The sequence below is a fragment of the Anabrus simplex genome, chromosome 2, assembly GCF_040414725.1.
Source record: "Anabrus simplex isolate iqAnaSimp1 chromosome 2, ASM4041472v1, whole genome shotgun sequence".
Taxonomy (NCBI): Eukaryota; Metazoa; Arthropoda; class Insecta; order Orthoptera; family Tettigoniidae; genus Anabrus; species Anabrus simplex.
Genome location: NC_090266.1, coordinates 1,113,327,537 through 1,113,352,931, shown reverse-complemented (window position 1 = coordinate 1,113,352,931; position 25,395 = coordinate 1,113,327,537). Strand labels below are relative to the sequence as shown.

The 25,395-nt window shown below is 41.0% G+C and overlaps 1 protein-coding gene and 1 non-coding gene across 2 annotated transcripts in view; one reads left to right on the top strand and one right to left on the bottom strand.

The window, feature by feature from the left end:
- Positions 1-25,395, top strand: part of LOC136863322 (allatostatin-A receptor) — a 1,657,357-nt gene that overhangs the window by 22,271 nt on the left and 1,609,691 nt on the right. The window lies entirely within an intron of this gene.
- Positions 2,605-2,681, bottom strand: TRNAS-CGA (transfer RNA serine (anticodon CGA)). Its single transcript has one exon. It is a non-coding gene; the product is annotated as a tRNA-Ser (tRNA).

Genomic DNA, 25,395 nt, shown 5'->3' with positions numbered 1-25,395 from the left:
ATGACTGCCACCCCCGAAGACCCAGGTACATTCCCCGGCGCTGCGTGGTGGTAGTGGTGGCGGGGGTGTTGGTATGGGGTATCATTAACTTGTTCAGGGCACTACGAATTAAACCCAGACCCGACACGGTGTGGTGTCACGTTTAACTTACTTACTACATAGTGATAAATTATTTAATAAATGCACGAATTAAAAAACACCAATGGTCTACAGCCGCAGAGGACCTTGCCTTACCAAGTGACCGCTGCCCAACCTCTAGGACCTGCAGATTCCGAGGTGTTGTGTGGTCAGCACAACGCATTATCTCGGTCGTATCCTTCATTTTCTTGCCCGGGGCTGCCATCACACTCCTCGATTGTAATCACGCAGGCTGAGTGGGCCACTTACCAGCCCTCAGGTACTGCTGAAAATCGCTGACCTGGCCGGGAATGGAAACCGGGGCCTCCGGGTGAGAGGCAAACACGTTACACATCCACTACTTTTACTTGTGTTCTTAGGTTGCAGATTCAGATTTAGTACTTAAGAATGAGGCTATGTGTGTCGTAGAGCCTGGTTCTAGCTCTGCCACTGCTAATGACAGTCCTGCTTCAAATCTTCCTTTTGCTGATCCTAGTCATTGGCCTGAGCGCGTGATGGACGAGTTTAGAGAGCAATGTATTCAGCTTGCGACTCAATACTTCCAAAACCGTTCAGTTACAGGAAAGTACCTTGAATCGAAACAAGTGCAAAATCACAAAATTGTTATTTGTCAGACAGTTTGTTTATGAGCAAACTCAGAAATGGAGACGCTGTTGAAAGGATTTGGCTTGTATATTCGCCATCTACTGGAAAAGTGTTTTGTTACCATTGCAAATTACTTTCAAATGACGAGATGAACTCTGCATTTCCTTCACATGGTTTTTGTAACTGGAAAAAAGCAGACGAAGCTGTTAGTAGCCATGAAAACAATATAGAACAGAGGAATACAATTAATTCTTGGTTGTATAGGCAGAAAATTTCCTCACGATTTGATAGTCAGTTAGTCAAACAGATAACTTTAGAGTCCCAGTACTGGGGCGAGGTGTTGAAACGAATTGTGGCAGTCATAACATTGTTGTGTGTGCGAGGACTAGCATTTCGTGGAGAAAATGAGATTTTTGGAGCTTATAATAATGGGAAATAGTTAGGAATCCTTGAACTAATTTCCCAGTTTGACCCTTTTCTGAAGGATCACATTTCAAAACACGGTAATGAAGGTAAAGGGACGCCTTCGTATTTATCAAAAACAATTGCCGAAGAACAGATTCATTTAATAGGGGAAAAGGTGTTAAATACAATACTAAGTGAAATAAAAGAATCACATTACTATTCACTGATAGTAGACTCTTCCTCGGATTGTGCTCATGTAGACCAATTGTCAATTGTATGTAGATATCTGCATTCTGGGGAAGTCAAAGAAAGTGTCCTTTGTTTTAAGGCCATAAATAGCCACACAGGAAACTTATTGTTTAATGAAGTAAAATCATTTTTGGATAGCAAAAGCATACCTTTAAGTCAATGTAGAGGTATTTCTTGTGACAATGCGGCGAATATGTCTGGCCAGTACAATGGGTTTCAGGCACAACTAAAGAAGGAAATAAATTTGCCCCGTTCGTGCCTTGTGCAGGTCACTCATGAAATTTAGTCGGAGTAAGTGCTGTTGAATCCTGTTGTGAAGCTTTGAAGTTTTTCACCTACCTGCTACGACTGTATGTTTATTTCTCAAGCTCTCCTCGTAAATGGGCTATGTCGTCGAGAAGTTTGGAACCGCACTTAAATTATAAACTTCTTCACCTGAAGTTTGAGTCAAACCAGATGCTGTTGTCATTATGAAGCAGTGAAAGCCTTGCGTATCAACTATAACAATATTTTTTGTGTATTAGATATCATATGTGAGAATGCTGAAGAAAAATTTGAGTCCCGGAGAGAAGCAAAATCACAGAAAAATAAGTTCATGAAATTTGAATCGGCTTTTATGTGTGTCTTTTGGCTTGAAATTTTGGAAAGTTATGATAAAGTTAGTGTGAGTTTACAGAAAACTACACTAGACTTGTTAACAGGTTGTAAACTTCTCGAGTCTCTGGTTACATTCATAGCCAATGAAAGAGGTAATTTTGACAAATATGAAGAGGAAGCTAAACGGTTATGTGAAAAATATCTCGCAGGTTTTGAGCACAATCAAAGAAGAGATATGCTGATGGTAATGCCCTTAACGAAACTATTTTGAAAGGAGAAAAATAACTTGAAGTAGAAACATTTTTGGTGATAATTGATAGTTTATGTAGTGGACTTAATAATCGTCTTCAGTCTTACAAAACATTTCAGTCATTGTAGACTGTAAGGCTTCATGTACTGTGGATGAAACTTCTCTTAATAACTGTTTACGTTTTTACCGAGATCACCTTGATGAATCTTTGAAACTAGCAATTAAACATTTTTATGATTTCGTTAAAAGTGTAGATGTAGTTGAAGAATATTGAATTTTCACGACCGCATTGTAATCGAAACAGACTTTCAACGTATTAGGTCGTGTTACGTACATGTAGTACGTGTTGAAGAGATGTTAAGTACAGAACAAAAACGGCCAGCCGGACACCAGTGGGATCCGAACCCACAACCTCCCGATTTCGCGTCGGTTGCTCTACCAATTGAGCTATGGTGGCCTCGGCCATCTTTGTTCTGTTTGAAAGGATCTGAGCTACAGGTCTTGCACTGCTGCTAGCACACTGTAGAGTGCGTTTAAGTCGCCCGTTGTGGGACATGTCAATGAATATTGAATTTTCACGACCGCATTGTTACGTACATGTAGTACGTAACACGACCTAATACGTTGAAAGTCTGTTTCGATTGTAGATGTAGTTACTTGCCAGGAAATAGCTAAATACATACACGAAAGTGATTTGATTAGTGTAATTCCAAATGTATTTGTGGCATTGAAATTGTATTTGGTAATTCCAATAACCAATTGCGAAGCAGAGCATTCTTTCTATAAGCTGGCACTAATCGAAAATAAATTACGGTCAACCATGCTTCAACCAAGACTGGACGGTTTGACTATCATGTCTTTAGAACATGGCATAACAAATGAGTTGTCATTCGATGATGTTTTACAGTCATTTGCAAATCTGAAGGCAAGGAAAAAGACATTTTAATGTAAAAGTTATTCAACTACCAATTAGGTCAGTTCAGTACAACATCGATTATCCGAAAGAAGTCGGGAATGGTAACGATCAGATAAGTGAGTTTTCGGCTAGCCGATCATTTGTGAAAAAGTCTGCTCCTACGCCATAAGAGCAATGCAGTGATACTGAACACTTTCAAAGTTTTCTGTTTCAAGCTTCCGTCCTTATTGTCAAATGCACTTATAATTTTCGAATAGGTATCACTCTTTATTTAAATGTTCGTTACTGTGTCCTTCCAGTTCCAAATTCTTGAACTAATCTTGATCCGCCAACACCATCCTTAACTAAATTTATCGGAAAAAGCGAAAATGACCTGTGTTCCTTTAGACGTCATTGCGAACTCTACAATCATTCATTTCATTTCAATACCTGCCACAAGCGAAGATTAATGCGCCACTGACGGCAACGGCAGTATTGTTAAGTACGTCGGAGTAAAAAATATGTAAGCTTTGGATGAAAAGAGTTACAATTGGCCGAAATGGACATAATATATTTTAACGGTATTTCTGTATTTCTGGATGAGAAGCTGCTGACGTAGGAAGGAAAAAAAGTTACTATGTCACAGCACTTGCGGATATACATAACGCAGATATTTGAATTTGCAGACTAGGACACTTTCTGTTAGCCGATATTTCTACTGATCGATAGCCAGATAATCGATACTTTAATGCAGATAGGAATGAGTTTGCCAATTATATAACGAAGGACATTGTAGTATTACTACTTGTAGAAGGAGTAGTACAAGTCATAATACTACAATGTTCTTCGTTATCTCATAATATACCTCTTGTGCTAGCTTTTTACATGTTGATTTAGTTTTAAATTTTATATTCTAAATTCATGTAATGCCAATAAGATAATGGGAATGAGATCGTAGTAAGTTCCGTTTTGTGTGTCGATTTGATAGTGATGATGAGACAAATGTAAAATATGTTTTGGTTTTTATGAAATACTAGCAAGATACCCGTGCTTCGCTACGGTATTATACTGAAATTTATAATTGAATGCTTATTATTTTAGATATATAATCCGCCGAAATTCGCGATCTGACTCGTTTACTGCGAGAATCCGCCAAAATTCGCGATCTGACTCGTTTTCTAATAGATTACGGCACGTTTCCTCCCGTTTTTCAATCTTTCTTTCCAGCAATCGATTTCGTACTTCCCGGGATAGGTCCAGGTATTCCACCCGGTCAGTTGGGTCCCTAAATCTTTGCCATCTTTTCCTATAAGCATGTTTAATATGGATGAAATCCTTCAGGAGATCCGGCATGGGTGCCTTGGCGGTACTGAACCCGCGGCCGGACTGCATTTTTAGTCATTACCCATCCAGGACCCGTTTCCAGCGCCGTCCCCACATGACGGTCTAGATTATTATTATTATTATTATTATTATTATTATTATTATTATTATTATTATTATTAAATGTTCTGGACCCCACAGCAAGATGCAAGACCGCTATACCGCGATACGAATGACATACTTCCGTGCATTATTGGCCTTATTATAGAGGTGAACAACTTGACGGTCAATCTCATTCCTATCATTTATTTCAAAGAAGGTTCTCCAAAGGAAAAGTTGGCTCTTGAAAACGAACCCAGGAAAGATTAAAAATGATCGGTTTATGACCAGAATAAGTACATCGAAAATCTACAGCCTGTTTCCAGTCATTCGGCAGGGTCAGGAATGGAATGAATAAAGCCCCATCTAGCGACGACAATAGGAATTATGCCGGCTGCCGAAGCACTCCTCTGGGGCAATGATCGATGAATAACAAATGAAATGAAATATTGGACAGTGTTCTGGAATGAATGATGACAGGGAAAACCTGAGTATCCGAAGAAAAACCTGTCCCGCCTCCTTTTGTCCAGCACGAATGTCACATGGAGTGACCGGTATTTGAACCACGGAACCCAGCTGTGAGATGCCGGCGTGCTGCCGCCTGAGCAACGGAGGCTCCTTATAAGTACGTTATGAACAGTAAAATCAACTGGTCTCACCTCCTTTTACACCCCACTGACGTTAAGTTTATTTACCCCCCCCCCAAAAAAAAAATTAAAAGAAGGCGTGTTTCTTTATGTTTAAAGGAGAATCCAAACACCAATGTTCACGTCTATTAACTTCAGTTTTGAGATATAAGTATCCCCGTATAATTAATTCACTTTTCTTCACTTCCTTTCATCATCCTCCCCCCACTCCCTAAGTGAATTTTCTGGAAAAAAATACTTGTTTCTTTAATAGTAAAGGACCTTCTAAATACCAATTATCACGAATCTAACTTCTTCAGTCTTTGATTTATGTGTCATCATGAAAGGAATTCAACTCCTTATCACTCCCGCCCCCCAAGATGGTTCCCCCCCAAAAAACCGTGTTTTTCTTTGTTTTTAAAAGGAGATCCAAATACCAATTTTCACGTCTGTAACAACTTTGGTTTTTATTCGATGTATGCATTCTCATACAATTAAGTCAATTAATTTTTCAATTCTTTCAACCCCCGCTCTTCATTGGATTTTCCGAGAATACGTTTTTCTTTACTTTTAAAGCAGATTCCAAATATCAAATTTCACGTCCGTAACATCTTCATTTTTGAGATATCAGTAGCCTAATTAAAATAATTCAACATCATTTTCAGTCACTTTTACCCCCCTCTTCCACCCAAGTGGTATTCCCGAAAACTAAAAATACACGTTTCTTGATTTTTAATAGAGTAAAAAATACCATTTTTCACTTCTGTAATATGTTAAGTTTTTTAGATATACTGTAGAAATTCTCATTTTAAAATTTCACCCCTTTTTAGTTCCCCTTAAATGGAGTTTCCAAAAACAAATCACCTATGTTTTTTTACATTTACAGGAGATTCCAAACACCCATTTTTTACATCTGTAACATTTTACTTTTCTCAGATATTATGTAGATGTAGTTTTTAAAAAATTCAGCTCAATTTGTCACTCCTGTTTAACCGTCATTAATTGGATTTTCTAAAACCAAAATAAATGTTTTTTCTTTATTTTTAAAGGAGATACCATATATTAATCTCAGTTCTGTAATATCTTCAGTTTCTGAGATATATGTATCCTCATTAAAGGCATTCAACCCATTATTCACCCTTTTTCACCCCTCCTATTGGGATTTACAGAAAACAAATAAATACGTGTTCCTTAATTTTTATGGAGATTCTAAAAACCAATTTTTACATCTGTAAACTTTTAAAGTTTTAAGATGTAGACACACTCATTTTAAAAATTCACCCCCCTTTTCACCCTCATTATTTGGATTTTCCAAAAACGAGAAAATACCTGTTTCTTTCTTTTTAAAGCAGATCCCAAATATTTGAGGATGGTTGCCCAGTTGTACTTCCTCTTAAAACAATAATCACCACCACCACCAGATCCCTAATATCAATTTTGAGGTCTGTAACATCTTCAGGTTCTTAAATATAAGTAGCTTCATTAAAGGCATACAACCCCTTTTTCACCCTTTTTCACCCTTTTCCACCCTTCCTATTGGGATTTCACGAAAACAAGAAAATAGGTGTTTCTTTTTTATAATGTTATTTGTTTTACGTCCCCCTAACTACTCTTTTACGGTTTTCGGAGACGCCATTTCTTTTTTTAAAGGGGATTCTAAATACGAAATTTTACATCTATAAACCTTAAAAGTTTTGAGATATAGATACACTCATTTTAAAAATTCACCCATTAATTGGATTTTCCAAAAAAAAAAAAAAAAAAAAAAAAACGTGTTTCTTTATTTATAAAGGAGATCCCAAACTCCAATTTTAAGGTCCATAATATCTTCAGGTTCTGAAATATAAATAGCCTCATTAAAGGCATTCAACCCATTTTTCACCCTTTTCCACCCTTCCTATTGGTATTTTCTGAAAACAAAAAATAATACGTGTTTCTTCACTTTTAAAGAAGATTCTAAATTCCAATTTTTACATCTGTAAACTTTAAAAGTTTTGAGATATAGATACACTCATTTCAAAAATTCACCCCATTTTCACCCTCCCATTAATTGTATTTTCCAAAAAAAAAACAAAAAAGTAGGTGTTTCTTTATTTTTAAAGGAGATCCCAAACACCAATTTTCAGGTCTGTAATATCTTCAGTTTCTGAGATATAAGTATCCTCTTGAAAGGCATTCAACCCCTTTTTCACCCCTTTTCACCCTTCCTATTTGGATTTTCCGAAAACAAAATACGTGTTTTCTTACTTTTAATGAAGATCCTAAATACCAATTTTTACATCTGTAAACTTTAAATGTTTTGAGTTATAGATGCACTCATTTTAAAAATTCACCCCCCCTTTTCCACCCTCCCATTAATTGGATTTCCCAAAAACAAAAAAATACGTGTTTCTTTATTTTTAAAAGAGATCAAAAGTACCAATTTTCAGGCCTGTAATGTCTATAGTTTCTGAGCTATAAGTACCGGTATCCTGATTAAAGGCATTCAACACCTTTTTCATCATTTTTCACCCTTTTTCACCCCTTCTACTGGGATTTTCTGAAAAGAAAAGAAATACGTGTATCCTTATTTTTTCAAGAAGTTTCTAAATACCAACTTTTACATTTGTAAACGTTTAAAGTTTTGAGATATAGATACATGCATTTTAAAATTTCACCCCCCTTTTCACCCCCTTAGCGACGGAATATCCAAAAATCTTCTACACCTACATCTTAATATGAATATATCCCCAAAATTTTATTTCTTTATGTCCAGTAGTTTTGGCTCGGCGATGATGAATCATTCAGTCAGTCAGCCAGTCAGTCACTCAGTCAGTCAGGACAAGTTATTTTATATATATGGATTAACATGAAAAGTAGAGAAAAATTGTGGTCTATTTCAACACTTCCCTATTCATCAATTTAAGTGGAAGTAGTTCTATAACGACTTCAGTAAGCTAGTCTTACGTGATGTTACGAAGAAGAGGCCCCACATTTTTAAACAGCCCAGGGCCTCCTAACACGTTAATGCGGCCCCAGGCTCCCTCCCACACCAACTCTGACGGTACCGTATGCTGCCATTTGGAATGCTAGCGCTGCAGCAGCATACAGCGAGCCATCTTGTGACGAAAGACCGTAACACTTCAAACCTTCATTATTGAAGGATTCTTCCTCGTGAACAGTCGAGATTTTCTTCTCAAGACGCGGACCAAATTTCTCTGCGAAACGTAAACCATGACACCTTATTTTCTTGACACGGTGTAAGCCGAGAAGGCCTATATCATGTCTACAATCATTAAATCCGTTTTCCTTAATATTCATAGGAAGTAATATTACAAATGCAATTCTAATCCCTTACTAAGTTATTAAGCTGTCAGGAAGCATGTCCATTTATTGGTGCGTGTAGCTATCGTTTATGCTGTCCGACTTCTTGGCTGAATGGTCAGCGTAGAGGCCTTCGGTTAAGATGGTCCCGGGTTCGATTCTCGGCCGGGTCGGGGATTTTAATCGCCTTTGATTAAGTATTCTTGTCAGGAGACTGGGTGTTTGTATTTGTCCCAACACTTTCCTCTTCCTATTCAGACAACACACTACACTGCCAACCACCACATAAACACGCAATAGTGATTACATCCCTCCATGCAGGGCTGGCGTCAGGAACGGCATCCGGCCGCAAAACAGGGCCAAATCCACATGTGCGACAGAGTTCGCACCCGTGACCCGACAGGCATCGGAAAAGCGGTAGAAAACGAAGAGGAATAGCTATCATTTATGTTGTTAGTCTGCTAACATATTACCAGAATTGACATTTAAAAGACGAATACCTTGTATACATTCGTGCATATAACTGTCAATCATTTTACTATGAATGGTGGAAAATGCCTACTTTGTTTTCTTATCCATTACAGACAATTGTGAGAACCATTTGGTTTAATAATTTAGAGGAGGCATTTAAAGTTTAATTCTCATTTCTTACTAAGCTATAATTTATTGTTTAATGTAAAAATTTATTGTAAACAACAATGTACATGACTCACTAAACCACATAGCCAAGACGTCCTCAATCCAAATTTCAACACATATCACATCTATTTACCCTCTCCCACATCTAGCACGTCACCTTTAACTGCTACTACTACTAAACGTTGTCATTCCTCCCCTGAAGGGGGAGGCGGGCCTCTTAGACGGTGACGCCGTCTCTCAGGCCGGGAGATTTGTTACGGTGAAGAAGATGTGCCGTGAAGGTGAGGGGGTGGGCGGCCGTGGCCTACACTACGAACTGTCCCGGCATTCACCTTGGTGCAGGGGAATGGAAAACCTGAAGTCCAACCCTGTGCCCCTGTCCCGTCTCCCGAATGCAGAGGCGTAGAGCCACGGTAGAACCGTGGCCACCTTTCCTCTGCTTGGTTGGCCGGTCTTAGTACAGAGCTGTTGGACCACGGACAATCCGTGGCCTCTTAAGGGACGAAACGCAAGGGCTGAAACCCACTCTGCATCTACCGACCGCACCTTTAACCCCCACAACTCTCTTGGACAGAGCAGATGCTTCCTACTAGGCAGTGGCGAATTTCCCATACATGCGATTGATGCGTTAGCCTACATCCCTTGTATTTGCAACGAAAAAATGTTCATTTTTCATATTTTATTGGAAGTTATTTATATAAAGTTCAAACGCACAGTTATCGATACTCAGAGACGGATGCTAGTGACTTCTTCTGATTGCCGAACTACTCCAGAGATAGCATCACCAGTATTGGACCCGCGTTGTTTGTTGATCTCTTGCGTGGGGTTAGAATGCAGAACGAACAAGCACATCCGTCAAGAGGGCGTGCAAGGTGGACCCCTGTACTGTAAATTATCATGTGTGGCCGATTATACATTCGCTATAAAATGAAATACTGGAGTTCTTGCTTGTGAATGGTTCTTTTCGTGAACTATAAATGATGATGCATTACAAATGTATGTTGTTGTAATACAAATGATTCAGTTTCGTGCGCTTGTAGTGTAAATATCAAATGAAGAAAATGCGGGAATGATGCGATTTTGAAATGACATCCCACGCATCAGAGAGTAGTTCATGGATGTAGGACTGCCAGGGTCACGCATTTCTACCGCGTAATCCGAATTGAATTCTAACCATTATGTAATTGAACGATTATTAATAGAACCATTTAGTATACTTTCTTTTACTGAGAAAAGCAGAATTATAAATGAAGGACAACCGCGTCCAACTCTAAATGTAACTACACAACTTAAGACGTAAGTTACGTGTTCGTCATTTCAACAGCAATATTTTTGAAACAAACAATTGGATTAGTGGATGTGAGATCTTAAATAAACTATTATGCTGGCCTTGTTTGTTGTTTTCTTTTGAAAAAATATTTTGGAATGACAGTCTGTTTGCGTTGATGTTTGCAATTTTTTTCTGTTACATCCCCTAAAGCAGAAGTGAAGAGTCGCCACTGCTACTAGGTGACCCGTCTTCACCCTCATGAGAGGAATGAAAGCTCTAACAGACAGACAGCTGTTGGAGCAATACGATCCTTCGTCGTACGGTCCAACGAAGCCCAAGGGCCGATGACCTTCGATGTTAGGCCCCTTTAAACAACCAGCATCATCATCATCATCACGAAGCCCATTGGCCCAAATCCAGCACGGATTTTAACAGACACCTGAAAACATGTTTGTGACAGGTAGACGGAGTGGCATTCGCGGGGTTTTACTTTGGACTTTAAAATCTTATGTAGTGGTACCGTGCGGTGGTTCGGCGATTACCAGTGTTTCTACGGGCTTGCGTACAGACAGACCAGTATACATTTCCTCTAACTGAATTTCGTCCTCTTACCTATGGGGCCAATTCGGAGGTAGAATGCAGTGAACTTCTAGCAACATCATGTAAGCTACCCCACCAGAACCACTACAACCACCACACTGACTACCACACATTCAGGCGCCGTCCAAGCAGCTGCAGATCTAGCTACCATTGCATACCACACGGCCATCATGTCTTCATACGCTGATCCAAACTACCAGGTTCGGTTCCTACCTGTGAACCTGGCTCCGCAGTGGGACGGTGCTCGAACAGCTTCACTACTTCCTCCTGAAGAGGAACCAGCTCCTGCCGTCGTGACGACAGCCTACCGACCCCATCACCGGAGCTCTACCAACTTATCTGAACAGCGAACCATCTGTCCCATCTGACCTCCCCACCTCCAGAACTGACCGCCTCATCGCAACCTCCGTTCACTTCAGACGTCCCCTAATGGCACCCATGTGTTTCTCCTGTTCAATCCCACCACAGACTTCAATTCTCCGACCCATATATTCAAAACCTTACTCCGCTTTAATATGAGACGTGACGAGATAGTTGGCATCCGCCCTACTTCTAAGGAGATGTTCATCAAACTCAATGGAGAAGCTGACACTCAGAGACTCGCACAAACAAACGGTACAGCTCAATTAGCATCATCAGTAACGTTTAAAGCCCTCTCTTCATCGCAACCCTTAAAGCACCACCCCCATCCCTACGTCAGAGTTTAATCCTTTAACCCTTTATTATTTCATAATTAGTGTTACGTGTACTTCCAGTGAGCAACAATGATTTAGCACCAAGATATTTCACATTTGGAATATAATGAATTTGTTGCTGGTTACTTTAATGGTTCATGTTTTTGGGTTACTGTAGTCACGTCCTAGTTCGTGAACCATGGGCAACGGCTGAGTGCTATGGAATGGGAGTGGGCATCTCGGACATATTCTGAGACATGGCCCTCCTTGTGCTCAGGAGGCTAGGACTATACAATTCACCGGTGGTCCATAACCCGTTAGAGGAGAGATCCTCACTTGGACTATGTGCAAGTAGGATAGCATCCTGCTTCATTAATTTACCGAGCTCAGAACATTTTAAGCAAGCCTCGGACCTATGGGAGTAATGGAGTCCCACTCCCATTTGACAAGCGAGGGACTCCTTGGAAACAACTTGGCGAACGAAATGGAATTCGATGGAGAGCTATCAATATTAATGGGGCTTATGGAAGAAGGAATGTAGAACTGGCTGAGTCAGCAAAGAGGATGCATCTGGATGTGCTATGAGTAAGTGATATTTGGGTAAGGGGAGATAATAAGGAAGAGATAGGAGATTATGAAGTGTACTTGACGGGTGTTAGAAAGGGAAGGGCAGAGTCTGGGGTAGGGCTCTTTATCAGGAACACCGTTGCACTGAACATAGTTTCTGTTAGGCACGTAAATGAGCGAATTATATGGGTAGATTTGTCAGTGGGAGGAATTAAGACAAGAATTGTGTCCGTGTATTCACCATGTGAGGTTGAAGATGAGGATGAAGTTGACAAGTTTTATGAAGCATTGAGTGACATCGTTGTCAGGGTCAACAGCAAGGATAGAATAGTGCTAATGGGCGATTTCAATGCGAGAGTTGGGAATAGAACTGAAGGATACGAAAGGGTGACTGGTAAGTGTGGGGAAGATATGGAAGCTAATGGGAATGGGAAGCGTTTGCTGGACTTCTGTGCTAGTGTTGGTTTAGCTGTTACGAATACATTATTCAACCATAAGGCTATTCACCGCTACACAGGGGAGGCTAGGGGTACCACATCCATAATAGACTATATCTTAACAGACTTTGAATTCAGGAAATCTGTTAGGAATGTACGAGTTTTTCGCGGATATTTCGATGATACAGACCTTTATCTGATCTGTAGTGAACTAAGTATCTCTAGGCCTAGGGTAGAGAAAATGAAATCTGTCTGCAAACGAATAAGGGTAGAAAATCTCCAGGACGAGGAAATTAGAGAGAAGTACATGGATATGATTAGTGAGAAGTTTCGAACAGTAGACAGTAAGCAGGTTCAGGATATAGAAAGTGAAGGGGTGGTATACAGGGATGCTGTAGTAGAAACAGCAAGGGAATGCCTAGGAACAACTGTGTGTAAAAATGGGAAAAGGCGAACATCTTGGTGGAATGATGAAGTGAGAGCAGCCTGTAAACGTAAAAAGAAGGCTTATCAGTAATGGCTCCAAACAAGAGCCGAGGCAGACAGGGATTTGTACGTAGATGTAAGAAACAGAGCGAAACAAATAGTTGTTGAGTCCATAAAGAAGTCATGGGAAGATTTTGGTAATAATGTGGAAAGGCTAGGTCAACAGCAGGGAAACCTTTCTGGACAGTAATAAAGAATCTTAGGAAGGGAGGAAAAAAGAAAATGAGCAGTGTTTTGAGTAATTCAGGTGAAATAATAGATCCCGGGGAATCAGTGGAGAGGTGGAGGGAATATTTTGAACATCTTCTCAATGTAAAAGGAAATCATCCTGGTGGAGTTGCAAACAGCCAAGCTCATGAGGAGGAGGAAAACGATGTTGGTGAAATTATGCTTGAGGAAGTGGAAAGGATGGTAAATAAACTCCATTGTCATAAGGCAGCAGGAATAGATGAAATTAGACCTGAAATGGTGAAGTATAGTGGGAAGGCAGGGATGAAATGGATTCATAGAGTAGTAAAATTAGCGTGGAGTGTTGGTAAGGTACCTTCAGATTGGACAACAGCAGTAATTGCACCTATCTATAAGCAAGGGAACAGGAAGGATTGCAACAACTATCGAGGTATATCATTGATTCTTATACCAGGCAAAGTATTCACTGGCATCTTGGAAGGGAGGGTGCGATCAGTAGTTGAGAGGAAGTTGGATGAAAACCAGTGTTTTCTCAGACCACAGAGAGGCTGCCAGGATCAGATTTTCAGTATGCGCCAGGTAATTGAAAAATGCTACAAGAGGAATAGGCAGTTGTGTTTATGTTTCGTAGATCTAGAGAAAGCATATGACAGGGTACCGAGGGAAAAGATGTTCACTATACTGGGGGACTATGGAATTAAAGGTATATTATTAAAATCAATCAAAGGCATTTATGTTGACCATTGGGCTTCAGTGAGAATTGATGGTAGAATGAGTTCTTGGTTCAGGGTACTTACAGGAGTTACACAAGGCTGTAATCTTTCACCTTTGCTGTTCGTAGTTTACATGGATCATCTGCTGAAAGGTATAAAATGGCAGGGAGGGATTCAGTTAGGTGGAAATGTAGTAAGCAGTTTGGCCTATGCTGACGACTTGGTCTTAATGGCAGACTGTGCCGAAAGCCTGCAGTCTAATATCTTGTAATTTGAAAATAGGTGCAATGAGTATGGTATGAAAATTAGCCTCTCGACGACTAAATTGATGTCAGTAGGTAAGAAATTCAACAACATTGAATGTCAGATTGGTGATACAAAGCTAGAACTGGTCGATAATTTCAAGTATTTAGGTTGTGTGTTCTCCTAGGATGGTAATATAGTAAGTGAGATTGAATCAAGGTGTAGTAAAGCTAATGCAGTGAGCTCGCAGTTGCGATCAGCAGTATTCTGTAAGACGGAAGTCAGCTCCCAGACGAAACTATCTTTACATCGGTCTGTTTTCAGACCAACTTTGCTTTACGGGAGCGAAAGCTCGGTGGACTCAGGATATCTTATTCATAAGTTAGAAGTAACAGACATGAAAGTAGCAAGAATGATTGCTGGTACAAACAGGTGGGAACAATGGCAGGAAGGTACTCGGAATGAGCAGATAAAGATTGATTTAGGAATGAACTCGATGGATGAAGCTGTACGCATAAACCGGCTTCGGTGGTGGGGTCATGTGAGGCGAATGGAGGAGGAAAGGTTACCTAGGAGAATAATGGACTCTGCTATGGAGGGTAAGAGAAGTAGAGGGAGACCAAGACCACGATGGTTAGACTCGGTTTCTAACGATTTAAGGGACACTGGGACTGAAATTTCCAAATTCTATATAAACTGAGGTACAGCTTTGAAATTTTGTATGCTTATGAATAGTCATAACGTAAACCACTGTGGTAAATTTGAGCATTGCAAGTTGATTAGTTCTTGAGATATTAATTATTTTATACATTTTCATGTGCAAATTATTCTATATTTATAAAGGTCTGCCGCATTAAACCAATCAAGATAGTGTAACTTTTAGGTAATATTCTATTGCATTAATACAATTGGAAGAAACCTACGGATTCTTTTTTGAATTGCATTAATGAGTATGAAGAAATAAATTTTTTTCATATCCAAGTTTTTAATCTACAAAAATCTTCAATTTTTTAAGTTTGAAATTTTTTTGCAGCCAGACCAAAAGTGCAATCCAAAAATCGATCTGCAGGTTTATAGTCAATGCAATGAAGATAATACATGCAAATTTTGAAAGCAATATCATAAGATTTATGACGCGTGTAACATTTTGAATGCCTGAAAATGTGAAACAGAGAAAAAAGCAATTTTTTAAAATAATGGACAATGCTCATAACCTGTATTGCCAGCTGATAATCTCAAAGAAATTTCTTGTTTTCTCCTACTTTTGGATTTTGGCTTATGCCACCGAGAACTTACTGTATGCATTTCACCACAGAACACCACCAAACAATAGTAGAAAATACTTGCATACCTCAACACAATCAAACTGGAAAACAACTTGTTTGTAAACAAACAGGATTTGCACATGGTATGTACGGAAATAGTCATAAATAATGTTGAAACTAATAAATATTTCTTTAATAAGTAATAACTGTCTTTGAAAATAGGCATAAAAATTTACTCAATATATTATGCAAGGCCACACCACCACCTGTAATTTTCATTCAGATTTTTCAAACTTTTGTAGTTCTTATATAGTTTACGTAGTAAAAGTGCCTACTTCCTCCACTAGAAAGCAGCAAAATGCAGACCGACAGATGTAGGAGGCCTTTTTGAATTATTCTTATGAAATGAAATCGTGAAATCTGCTTGAATACACCACTAATGTGTGCTGATCGTGAGTCGAACGAAAGTGGGCGTTTAAAGGACTGCATGCCAGGCATTTAAAAGCTACGCTAGAGCTTTAAAAATGGAGGAATTTGGATGAAAACACTGCTATCTGATCCGCGGGGGTTAGGGGTGTATTAATATGGAAAAAGCCGAAAATCAATATTTTACATATATTTCGCCAAAATTTCAGTCCCAGTGTCCCTTAAAGATAAGAAGTATAGAACTAAATGAGGCCACAACACTAGTTGCAAATCGAGGATTGTGGCGACGTTTAGTAAATTCTCAGAGGCTTGCAGACTGAACGCTGAAAGGCATAACAGTCTATAATGATAATGTATGTATGGATGTACTTTAATGAGCCACATCCATTCAGGCACCCAGTTTGGTACGGTACCCATATGGATAGAGAGCACTTAAATAACCAGTTACTGTTATTAATGATTATTCTACTGCTATTATTTAGAGCTTGTTATCAAAGTGGAATGACGTACATGATGAACTATATTAGCATATGTGTTGATAAGAATAAAAATATATTAAAACAATGTCGGAACTCAATTATTTGAACCAGCAATTCACTGAAAAATGTAAATGTCATATACTTAAATAACACCGCTTATGTCAACAGCTCACTCAAAGACATAATAACTGTCACCTATTTGTGAAACGGAATGACGTACAGCAGTCCGCAGGGAACGTTGCGGTTTTTGCGTATCATAGCGCTTCGTTTATGTTTAGCTTTTGTGGTAACTCTGCTTCCTACTGTGGGAGAAAACCTAAGCCTCAGCCATAACCTCAGTTATTCTGTTGGCTTGTATTTCATGCACAGCACAACTCTTTGCCTAATAACGTCTTTGTGCCAAATTATAATGATTGTTCTTCGTGAGAAAACAAACCAGTAAGGCGGAGAGAATTAAGATACCCGCATTTTATATGCTTCATAAATAAAAAGTCGTTTACAAATGTAATTACAAATGTAGTGCAGTGAATGAAAGTACATTTAACTCAATTCATTTGCAGTTTGCAGTATCCTAGGTCACTACTCATCAGATATGTCATTCCAAAATCGTTCAAAACATAACTTAGTAAAGTATATTGTCGGTAAAAGTAGGAAACAAAGCCTTACTAAAGACAAAAGTGATTAAAATCATGCACTTGTACACGGGGTCTAGCCGCAGCGCGATAATGGTCATTTATGTAATCATTTTGAACAAAACAATATACATAACTGCCAACTGCTACAATGTGAATTCAATACGGGTCACTTTCATTGCAAATTAAGTGAAAATATGACCTTGTGAGGAGGTGGTTATCTAAGTGACCACCGAACTCAGTTACGTGATGCGAGTGGTAAACCCGGACATCTCAGATGACGATATTTTCAATGAGGTTCATGCGGAAAGAATTTAGATTCGAAAGGCCTTTCGCATCTTCAATTCCTCTGGGTCCAACTGCATGTTCACTTACTCCTTCCCACTGTCGAGGATATAAATTGCATCCCCGCCAGTGGAGTTTCATATTTTGATGCCATTACAGTGTAGAATCCTGCAAAACATTCTCCCATCAACCCGTCCGTTGTGATAGGTGACTGGCTGGTTTACAACCAGAACGCCATGGCACGATGAACCATGAAACAACCAGCCTGCGCTCAATGTTACCAATCATATCACATCTCCAAATGCCCCACCTTAAACTACCCCCCCCCCCTAAATGTCGTACCTGTGGCGACTCTAAAACCACAAGCTCTATTCCCGCCCATCCCCTCCCGCCAACCGACCGGATCTCGCTGCCAACATCCGCATTGTTGACTTCCCCACTTGCTCCAACCGCTCTCTTTTTCCACCACCAAACACAGATTACCATATCCCTACAAAATATCCACCACTTTCACCAATCCTTCTTCTTCGAACAATCGCCAATCAAACTTTAAACTTACATTACCAAACCTCCTACTCTGGTCTGAAAACACACTTCATCTTCAAGCCACTCGAGACATTCTTTCAGCTCCTCACAGCATTCAGCCCCCTTTACCAACCCGCCCACGCACCCTCGCCCCCAACTCTAGGATATCCACCTCTGTAACTGGACCCTTCAGTCATTTCTATACCCACCCAGTGTAGAAATCACCCAAGGTAACTCAAATATTGTGGCAAATTCTGTACCTTGTGCTCAAAACTTCCACCCAAATCAACTCACAGGGAACCATTTAATATTAGGTTATATTAAAACATTGTGGTGTCCAAATGTTGTAGCATATATGACAAATGTACATTCAGTCCTCCTTCATACTCCTTCCTTAGACACTTAACTATGTACTGGTATCAACTTAGGCTATGTTTCTAAGAACTCCATAACACTGTAGTTGTATGACTACACTGATACAGATACTAGCAACTTCAAAAAGTTCAAATGAATGACTTAATGTATAAAACTGTATACAATAATATAAATCTTGTAAATTGTATGTATCATATAATGTCACTATGAAAACGGGTATAAAAAAGTAAAAATCAATAAAATATTTTAGAACATACATAAAAATAATAAAATAAAACTAAAAGTTAGTTTAATTAATGTTATTTGTTTTACGTCCCACTAACTACTCCTTTACGGTTTTCGGAGACGCCGAGGTGCCGGAATTTAGTCCCGCAGGAGTTCTTTTACGTGCCAGTAAATCTACCGACACGAGGCTGACGTATTTGAGCACCTTCAAATACCACCGGACTGAGCCAGGATCGAACCTGCCAAGTTAGGATCAGAAGGCCAGCGCCTTAACCGTCTGAGCCACTCAGCCCGGCAAAAGTTAGTTTAGGCACGTGCTTCTAATGTACGTACATTTATTATTTATTATATTCACATACACACAAGGCTTATGTATAAGATATTTTACGTGTTCGACAAGTTCCACTTCTGTAAATTCATTCTTCTGGCTCGAAAAAATACCGACCAGGCAAACAAAATCCTTTCTTTTTGTACACTGTTAATTTTGGGTTCGAAAAAATACCGACCAAATATTAACATATCATTTTTTGTTTTGTTGAATATACTTAGTATTGTAAACCGAATGATGTAATAGAACAATTTGCCAAGAGGCTGAGAAACCCAATCCCGTGTCCTTCATACTTCACATTCTTCACCCCTCTCCTCAGTGGTGTTGGCTACTGAGTCTATTATTCGAAATGAAATCGTGTATGGATTTTTTTTAGTGCTGGGAGTGTCCGAGGACATGTTCGGCTTGCCGGATGCAGGTCTTTAGATTTGACTCCCGTAGGCGACCTGCGCGTCGTGATGAGGATGAAGTGATGATGAAGACGACACATACACAGTGTATCGATTGATTCAAATGTCCGAGTGAATCGATTCACAGGAACGGCGAGCTCACGGCAAACGATTCAGCTGACTCGAAGCAGAGAGTGTTGAGTGGCTCACTCACGGATCAGTGAGACACAATACACACATGGTTCATTATAGGAAAAACTGGACATTGGCGGGGAGTCGAACTTCCGCTGACCGGGCGAGTTGGCAGTGCGGTTAGGGGCGCGCAGCCGTGAGCTTATATCCGGGATATGGTGGGTTCGAATCCCACTGTCGGCAGCCCTAAATATGGGTTTCCGTGTTTTCCCATTTTCACACCAGGCAAATGCTGGAGCTGTGCCGTAATTAAGGCCACGGCCACTTCCTTCCTACTCCTAGGCCTTTCCTATCCCATCACCGCCATAAGACCTGTCTGTGTCTGTGCGACGTAAAGCCACTTGCAAAAAAAGAACTTCCTCTGCAGCGAGACATACAGAGCCATGGCACACTGAAAGAATCGTACGCAAACGCGGACTACCGCTCTCAGCTCATTTGAAAATCATACCCAATTTAATTCACTCTCCTCTTCTTACAGGGAGGTTTAAACAATAGATGGATATATTTGCAGTGTTAAAAAGGTAGTCAAACCATAATTCCAAAGTACCTAGCTGGTAAGCAGGTAGGCTATTAGGATATTCTATTTATTAGTTTAATGAGTCAGTATTTTTATCACTTCGTTGACATTCGACAATTAATTCAACTCAGCTCTCTAGCCTACCCCATGACTATGAGTGATGCTAATGAGCACTCGAAGTTGTCTGTTTCATTTTGGGAAGAACTGCTAATTATTCTCTCAGTTCGTACGTCGCATCATTGCACAATACTTCAATAATCGAACCACGAGATCGCCCACGTACGTGGACAGTGAGTAAGTGAACCGACTGACGTAATAGCTCAAATAAAATGATTACGTTGAATCAGTGAACTACTACTGTACATCTCGTGTTGCTTATACAAAATATGACGATTTTAAACATTCTCTGCTAATACAAAAAGGCATAATTTGTAAGATGACCGAATAAGTTGGTCGGGCGGTTAGAATCGCGTAGCTATGAGCTTGCATTCGGAGGGTGATGTGTTCGAATCCTACCGTCGGCAGCCGTTAAGATGGTTTTCCGTGGTTTCCCATTTTCACACCGGGCAAATGTTGGTGCTGTACCTTAACTAAAGCCACGGCTGCTTCCTTCCCACTTCTAGACCTTTCCTATCCCATCGTCGCCGTATGACCTATCTGTGTCGGTGCGACAAGCAACTTGCTTGATTTATATTTAATATGAAGCCTAATTATTGTGAAACCGGGCGAGTTGGCCGTGCGCGTAGAGGCGCGCGGCTGTGAGCTTGCATCCGGGAGATAGTAGGTTCGAATCCCACTATCGGCAGCCCTGAAGATGGTTTTCCGTGGTTCCCATTTTCACACCAGGCAAATGCTGGGGCTGTACCTTAATATAGGCCACGGCCGCTTCCTTCCAACTCCTAGGCCTTTCCTATCCCATCGTCGCCATAAGACCTATCTGTGTCGGTGCGACGTAAAGCCCCTAGCAAAAAAAAAAAAAAAATTATTGTGAACACATGTATTTTTACATCTAATTCTGTATATAAAAGATAGTTGTGACTTTCAGAGTTGCCGGGCTGAGTGGTTCAGACGGTTGAGGCGCTGGCCTTCTGACCCCAACTTGGCAGGTTCGATCCTGGTTCAGTCCGGTGGTATTTGAAGGTGCTCAAATTCGTCAGCGCCCTGTCTGTAAATTACTGGCACGTACAAGAACTCCTGCGGGACTAAATTCCGGCACCTCGGCGTCTCCGAAAACCGTAAAAATAGTTAGTGGGACGTAAAGCAAAATAACAGTAACATTCCTTTCAGAGAACTGTGGAAAACCATAAGTAAATGTATAAGTTTAATTATGTCATTCGTTATTATTATTATTATTATTATTATTATTATTATTATTATTATTATTATTATTATTATTAATCGGTCCGTAATTTTTGTACTGTAACTTAATAAGGAAGTACTAATATACCGGAGATGCAATAAGAACGGTGGCTCTAATATGCCGTGAATCGGATCACTGTATCGATTCCGTAACTTGAAAGGAATTAAATGAACCGATTCAGTAAAATGAATCGAATATTCCATCACTATCTCTCAGTCTTTCACTTCATCTTCATCCTGCCCGCATTTCTTGGCCGGAGAGAGCGTGTAACCCTCTAGGTGGCCCACCTCTCCCCTTCGGGGTTGGGAATGAAAACATTTGTGATGATGATGCTGTTGGAGGCGTCCTTCGCTGTCCTACGGTTTTCTACTGCGTAACTCAGGCACGTAGGGCATTCCCTATTTAAAATGTTGACTGACTAGGATAGAACGTATCACCTCAGGGCGAGGCCATCGTTAACAAGTACCGTATCTCCTCAGGAGTACTCTCTGCAGCCACTTGGTAAACCTTCTCTGCCATCAACTCTCTTCTGCCTCCAGAAAGATCAGTCGCCATCACGAATCGCTATTCACCATATTGTCCGGTCACCACTACAGCGACGACCAGCACAAACACAACCGCCGCCGCCACTGACTTCAGTCAGTCACAGCTGCTTACCACTCAGCCGTAATGTCTAGTTTCGGAGCTCCTGATTACCAGGCAAGATTCCTTCCCATGACACCAGGTCCGCAGTGAGACAATACTGGAGTTAAATTTCAGTCTTAGAGGTTTGCCCTGCAGTCTGCTCCGGAATAAGTACAAGCTCCACGTAGCTTTGGACCCGGAACCTGCACCATTGACAAATGTTACAGATGTGCCGTCGCTGTCTACGGACGTCATCAATCAACATATTCTTCCAAAATATACCCCCGCCACCACCACCCACTCTCAACTCGAATTTTCATCAATATCCGGCACAAGACGTCGCATCAATCATTCCCGTTTGCTCCAACCTACCCCCTCAGGAACACAACCCTGCTCCCGAGTGTTCCAATCTCTCCACGCCATTTTCTCCACTTTGCTCAGAATTAGTATGCGTCGTGAGGATATAGCGGATATCGATGAACGACAACTGGAGTCATTCAAGTTAATGGGGACACAACGGCCACTCAATTCACCACTGCAATTCGAGCACACCAGCTTAAATCAGTACCAGTTTTCAACTTCCCTCACACCTACCTATCAATACTCCACCCTTCCAACGACGCTTCGGCCTTTTCGGCTGTGTAATACGAGGTGTTGACCCCTATATTACGGAGGAAACCATCATCTCAGAACTCAACGCGGAAGGCATCCCAGTCAAGAAGGCATTCAGAATATAGGTGAGAATTCTTCTGGCATCGCCCGAAGATGCCGACCGTGTTTCGGCTAGCGGAGTCTCCATACACGCCAGACCCGTGGTGTAGGGTTAGCGTTCCTGCCTCTCGCCCGGAGGCCCCGGGTTCGATTCCCGGCCAGATCAGGGACCTGAGGGCCGGTTCGAGGTCCACTCAGCCTACGTGATTAGAAATGAGGAGCGATCTGACGGTGAGATGGCGGCCCCGGTTTCGAAAACCCAAAATAACGACCGAGAGGGTTCGTCGTGCTGACCACACGGCCCGTCGTAATCTGCAGGCCTTCGGGCTGAGCAGCGGTCGCTGGGCAGGCCAAAGCACTTTCAAGAGCGTAAGGGCCGTGGGGTTTGGGATCTCCATACACAGACATCACCATAAACTAGAACCCCACTTCCACAAGACATCCGCTGTGAGCACTGTCTCATCTACAATAATCATACCTCCTTTAAGTGTACTCCCAAATGCGGGCACTCAAGATCACTCTGTATCCAGGTACCGAAACACGCATACCCCCCGCCACACAAACACACCGCATTTCCTGCGGAGGTAGTCACGTAGTTCATTCTCGCCGGTGTCGTCACCGCCCTGCACCTCCTGAAAATCAACCAGAACTCGTAGCCACTATCTAAACCATTGATCCCCCAACATCATGCAGCAGTTCCCTTTTTCGATCACCTACAGTTGAGGATCTAATTCGCTTTGTCACCATTTCATTACTAAATATCCAACCCTACAAAGACCGTTAGTTCTCACTCGCTTACAAGCTGTAGTGAATCAATCATTCAATGATCACATTCTAAACACACATTCTGTTATAAATTCACACTTCAATTTTACACCAATGAAAATCCTTGTTTGAACACATTCACAGCCCCATCAGTTCAAACAATTGCATCATAGTATCGCATCCTCCCCAGTCTTTGAACCACCTAATTGACATGCATCCTGCTAAACGTAGGTTGTGAGTGCACCAGAGACATAAGATATCATTGTTCAAATATTTATTACCCTGTCTTCAGAATAGAGCACCTCGGCGAAGGAGACAGTTACAATCAGTTCTATGTTAAAATTTGGAACTTCATACACGAGTGTAATAACACCACCATGTACTTGATAATATTCAATTGATGTTGCTATCCCAAGGATTGTTAAGCTGTAGAACTTATATACAGGGCGTTTCCGTAAGAGCGTTCAAAAAGTTAACAGGACATAGAGGATGCTCCACTGAACAATTTGAGGTAGGGAACCTGGGGTCAGTAAAGCCAGATTAAGGACGTAACGAATACAATCACATTACTGTGTAATTTTTTGAATATCAGTTACCGTTAACTGCAGATACCATCACTGACACAATGAACGTGCCATTTACACTGTATCTTACAAAATGTGCCGAAACCGACGGCCATCAACCTCAATTCAAACATGATATCGGCAAATAAGGCTTTGACGCACTCTGACAAATATCCCTCCTGTGTTTCGAATCATATCACAAGCAGCTACGATTCTGGCAACTAATTCCATCTCCGTATCCACTGGGGTCTCATACACAAATGTAGATGTACCCATAGGAAATAATCAAGAGGAGTCAGGTCATGTGACTTCGCAGGCCATGGAATAGGACCTCCTTTTCCCATCCAGCGACCAAGAAATACAGCACTGAGATGATTACGGACATCCACACCGAAGTGAGGCGGTGCACGGTCATGTTTTTTACACATCCTCTCAGGAACAGCCAAGAGTACGTCCTGCAACAAGTCAGGTAGAACTCTTTGCAAGAACCTCAAGTACAGATGGCTATTCAGGAGGCCAGGTAGAAAATATGGTCCAGTGAGGTTGTCGCCTACAATGCCGGCCCAAATATTCACAGCAAAACGCAATTATTTGAGTGACTCTACTACAGCGTGAGGGTTTTCCACAGCCCACACGTGGCTATTCATGCTTTTCGAAATACCATCATGATCAAATGAGGCCTCGTCAGTAAACAGTACGATTTTCAGGAAATCAGGTCGCTCAATCCACTGTTCGAGCGACCACTGACACAATGCGACCCTTGATGCAGACTCAGTCACAGGCATTGCATGGACGCTTTGTGGGTGATAATGGTGTAAATGTTGTTCGTGGAGTACTCGTAACACACTAGTATGTGCAGCGTCCATTTCAGGTGCAATATGACGAGTTCTTGTAATGGAGTCTGCTGCAGCGCTTTCCAACATCTCCTCTTCAAAATCGGGTGTGCAAGTGGTCATCATGTTGACAGGTCCCCAGTTTCTTCGTTACAATGAACCAGTCTCCTGCATTCGCCGATCGAGAGAAATAAACTCTCGTCGTGACAGATGATGCCTGTTAGGAAATCGTTCCCTGTACAGCCTTTTAGCAGCAAGAGCATTGCAACGTACTACCCCTTACACAATGTACAGGTCAGTGAGATCTGCGAAACTGTACTAGTACCGCTCCGTCGTACAGTACTGTACTTCTCTGAATAGCACTGAATAAAGATTGGGTCTGCCGGTGATTCATAGTTCGTTCTGCCATGGAACAATGTAAGTACGATACAAGTGAGCCACCTTATGGACAGGTAAAGTAAACAAAACCTGCATCATGACGTCCTCCTTGGTTCCTTGCAGGAATTAAGAAATATGCATGTAAATAAACTGCACAGTACGTGTAAACTTGTACGCATGCTGGTTGTAAATAACCTGGGAAACAGAAATGTGAGACAAAGCGGCAGACAAATTT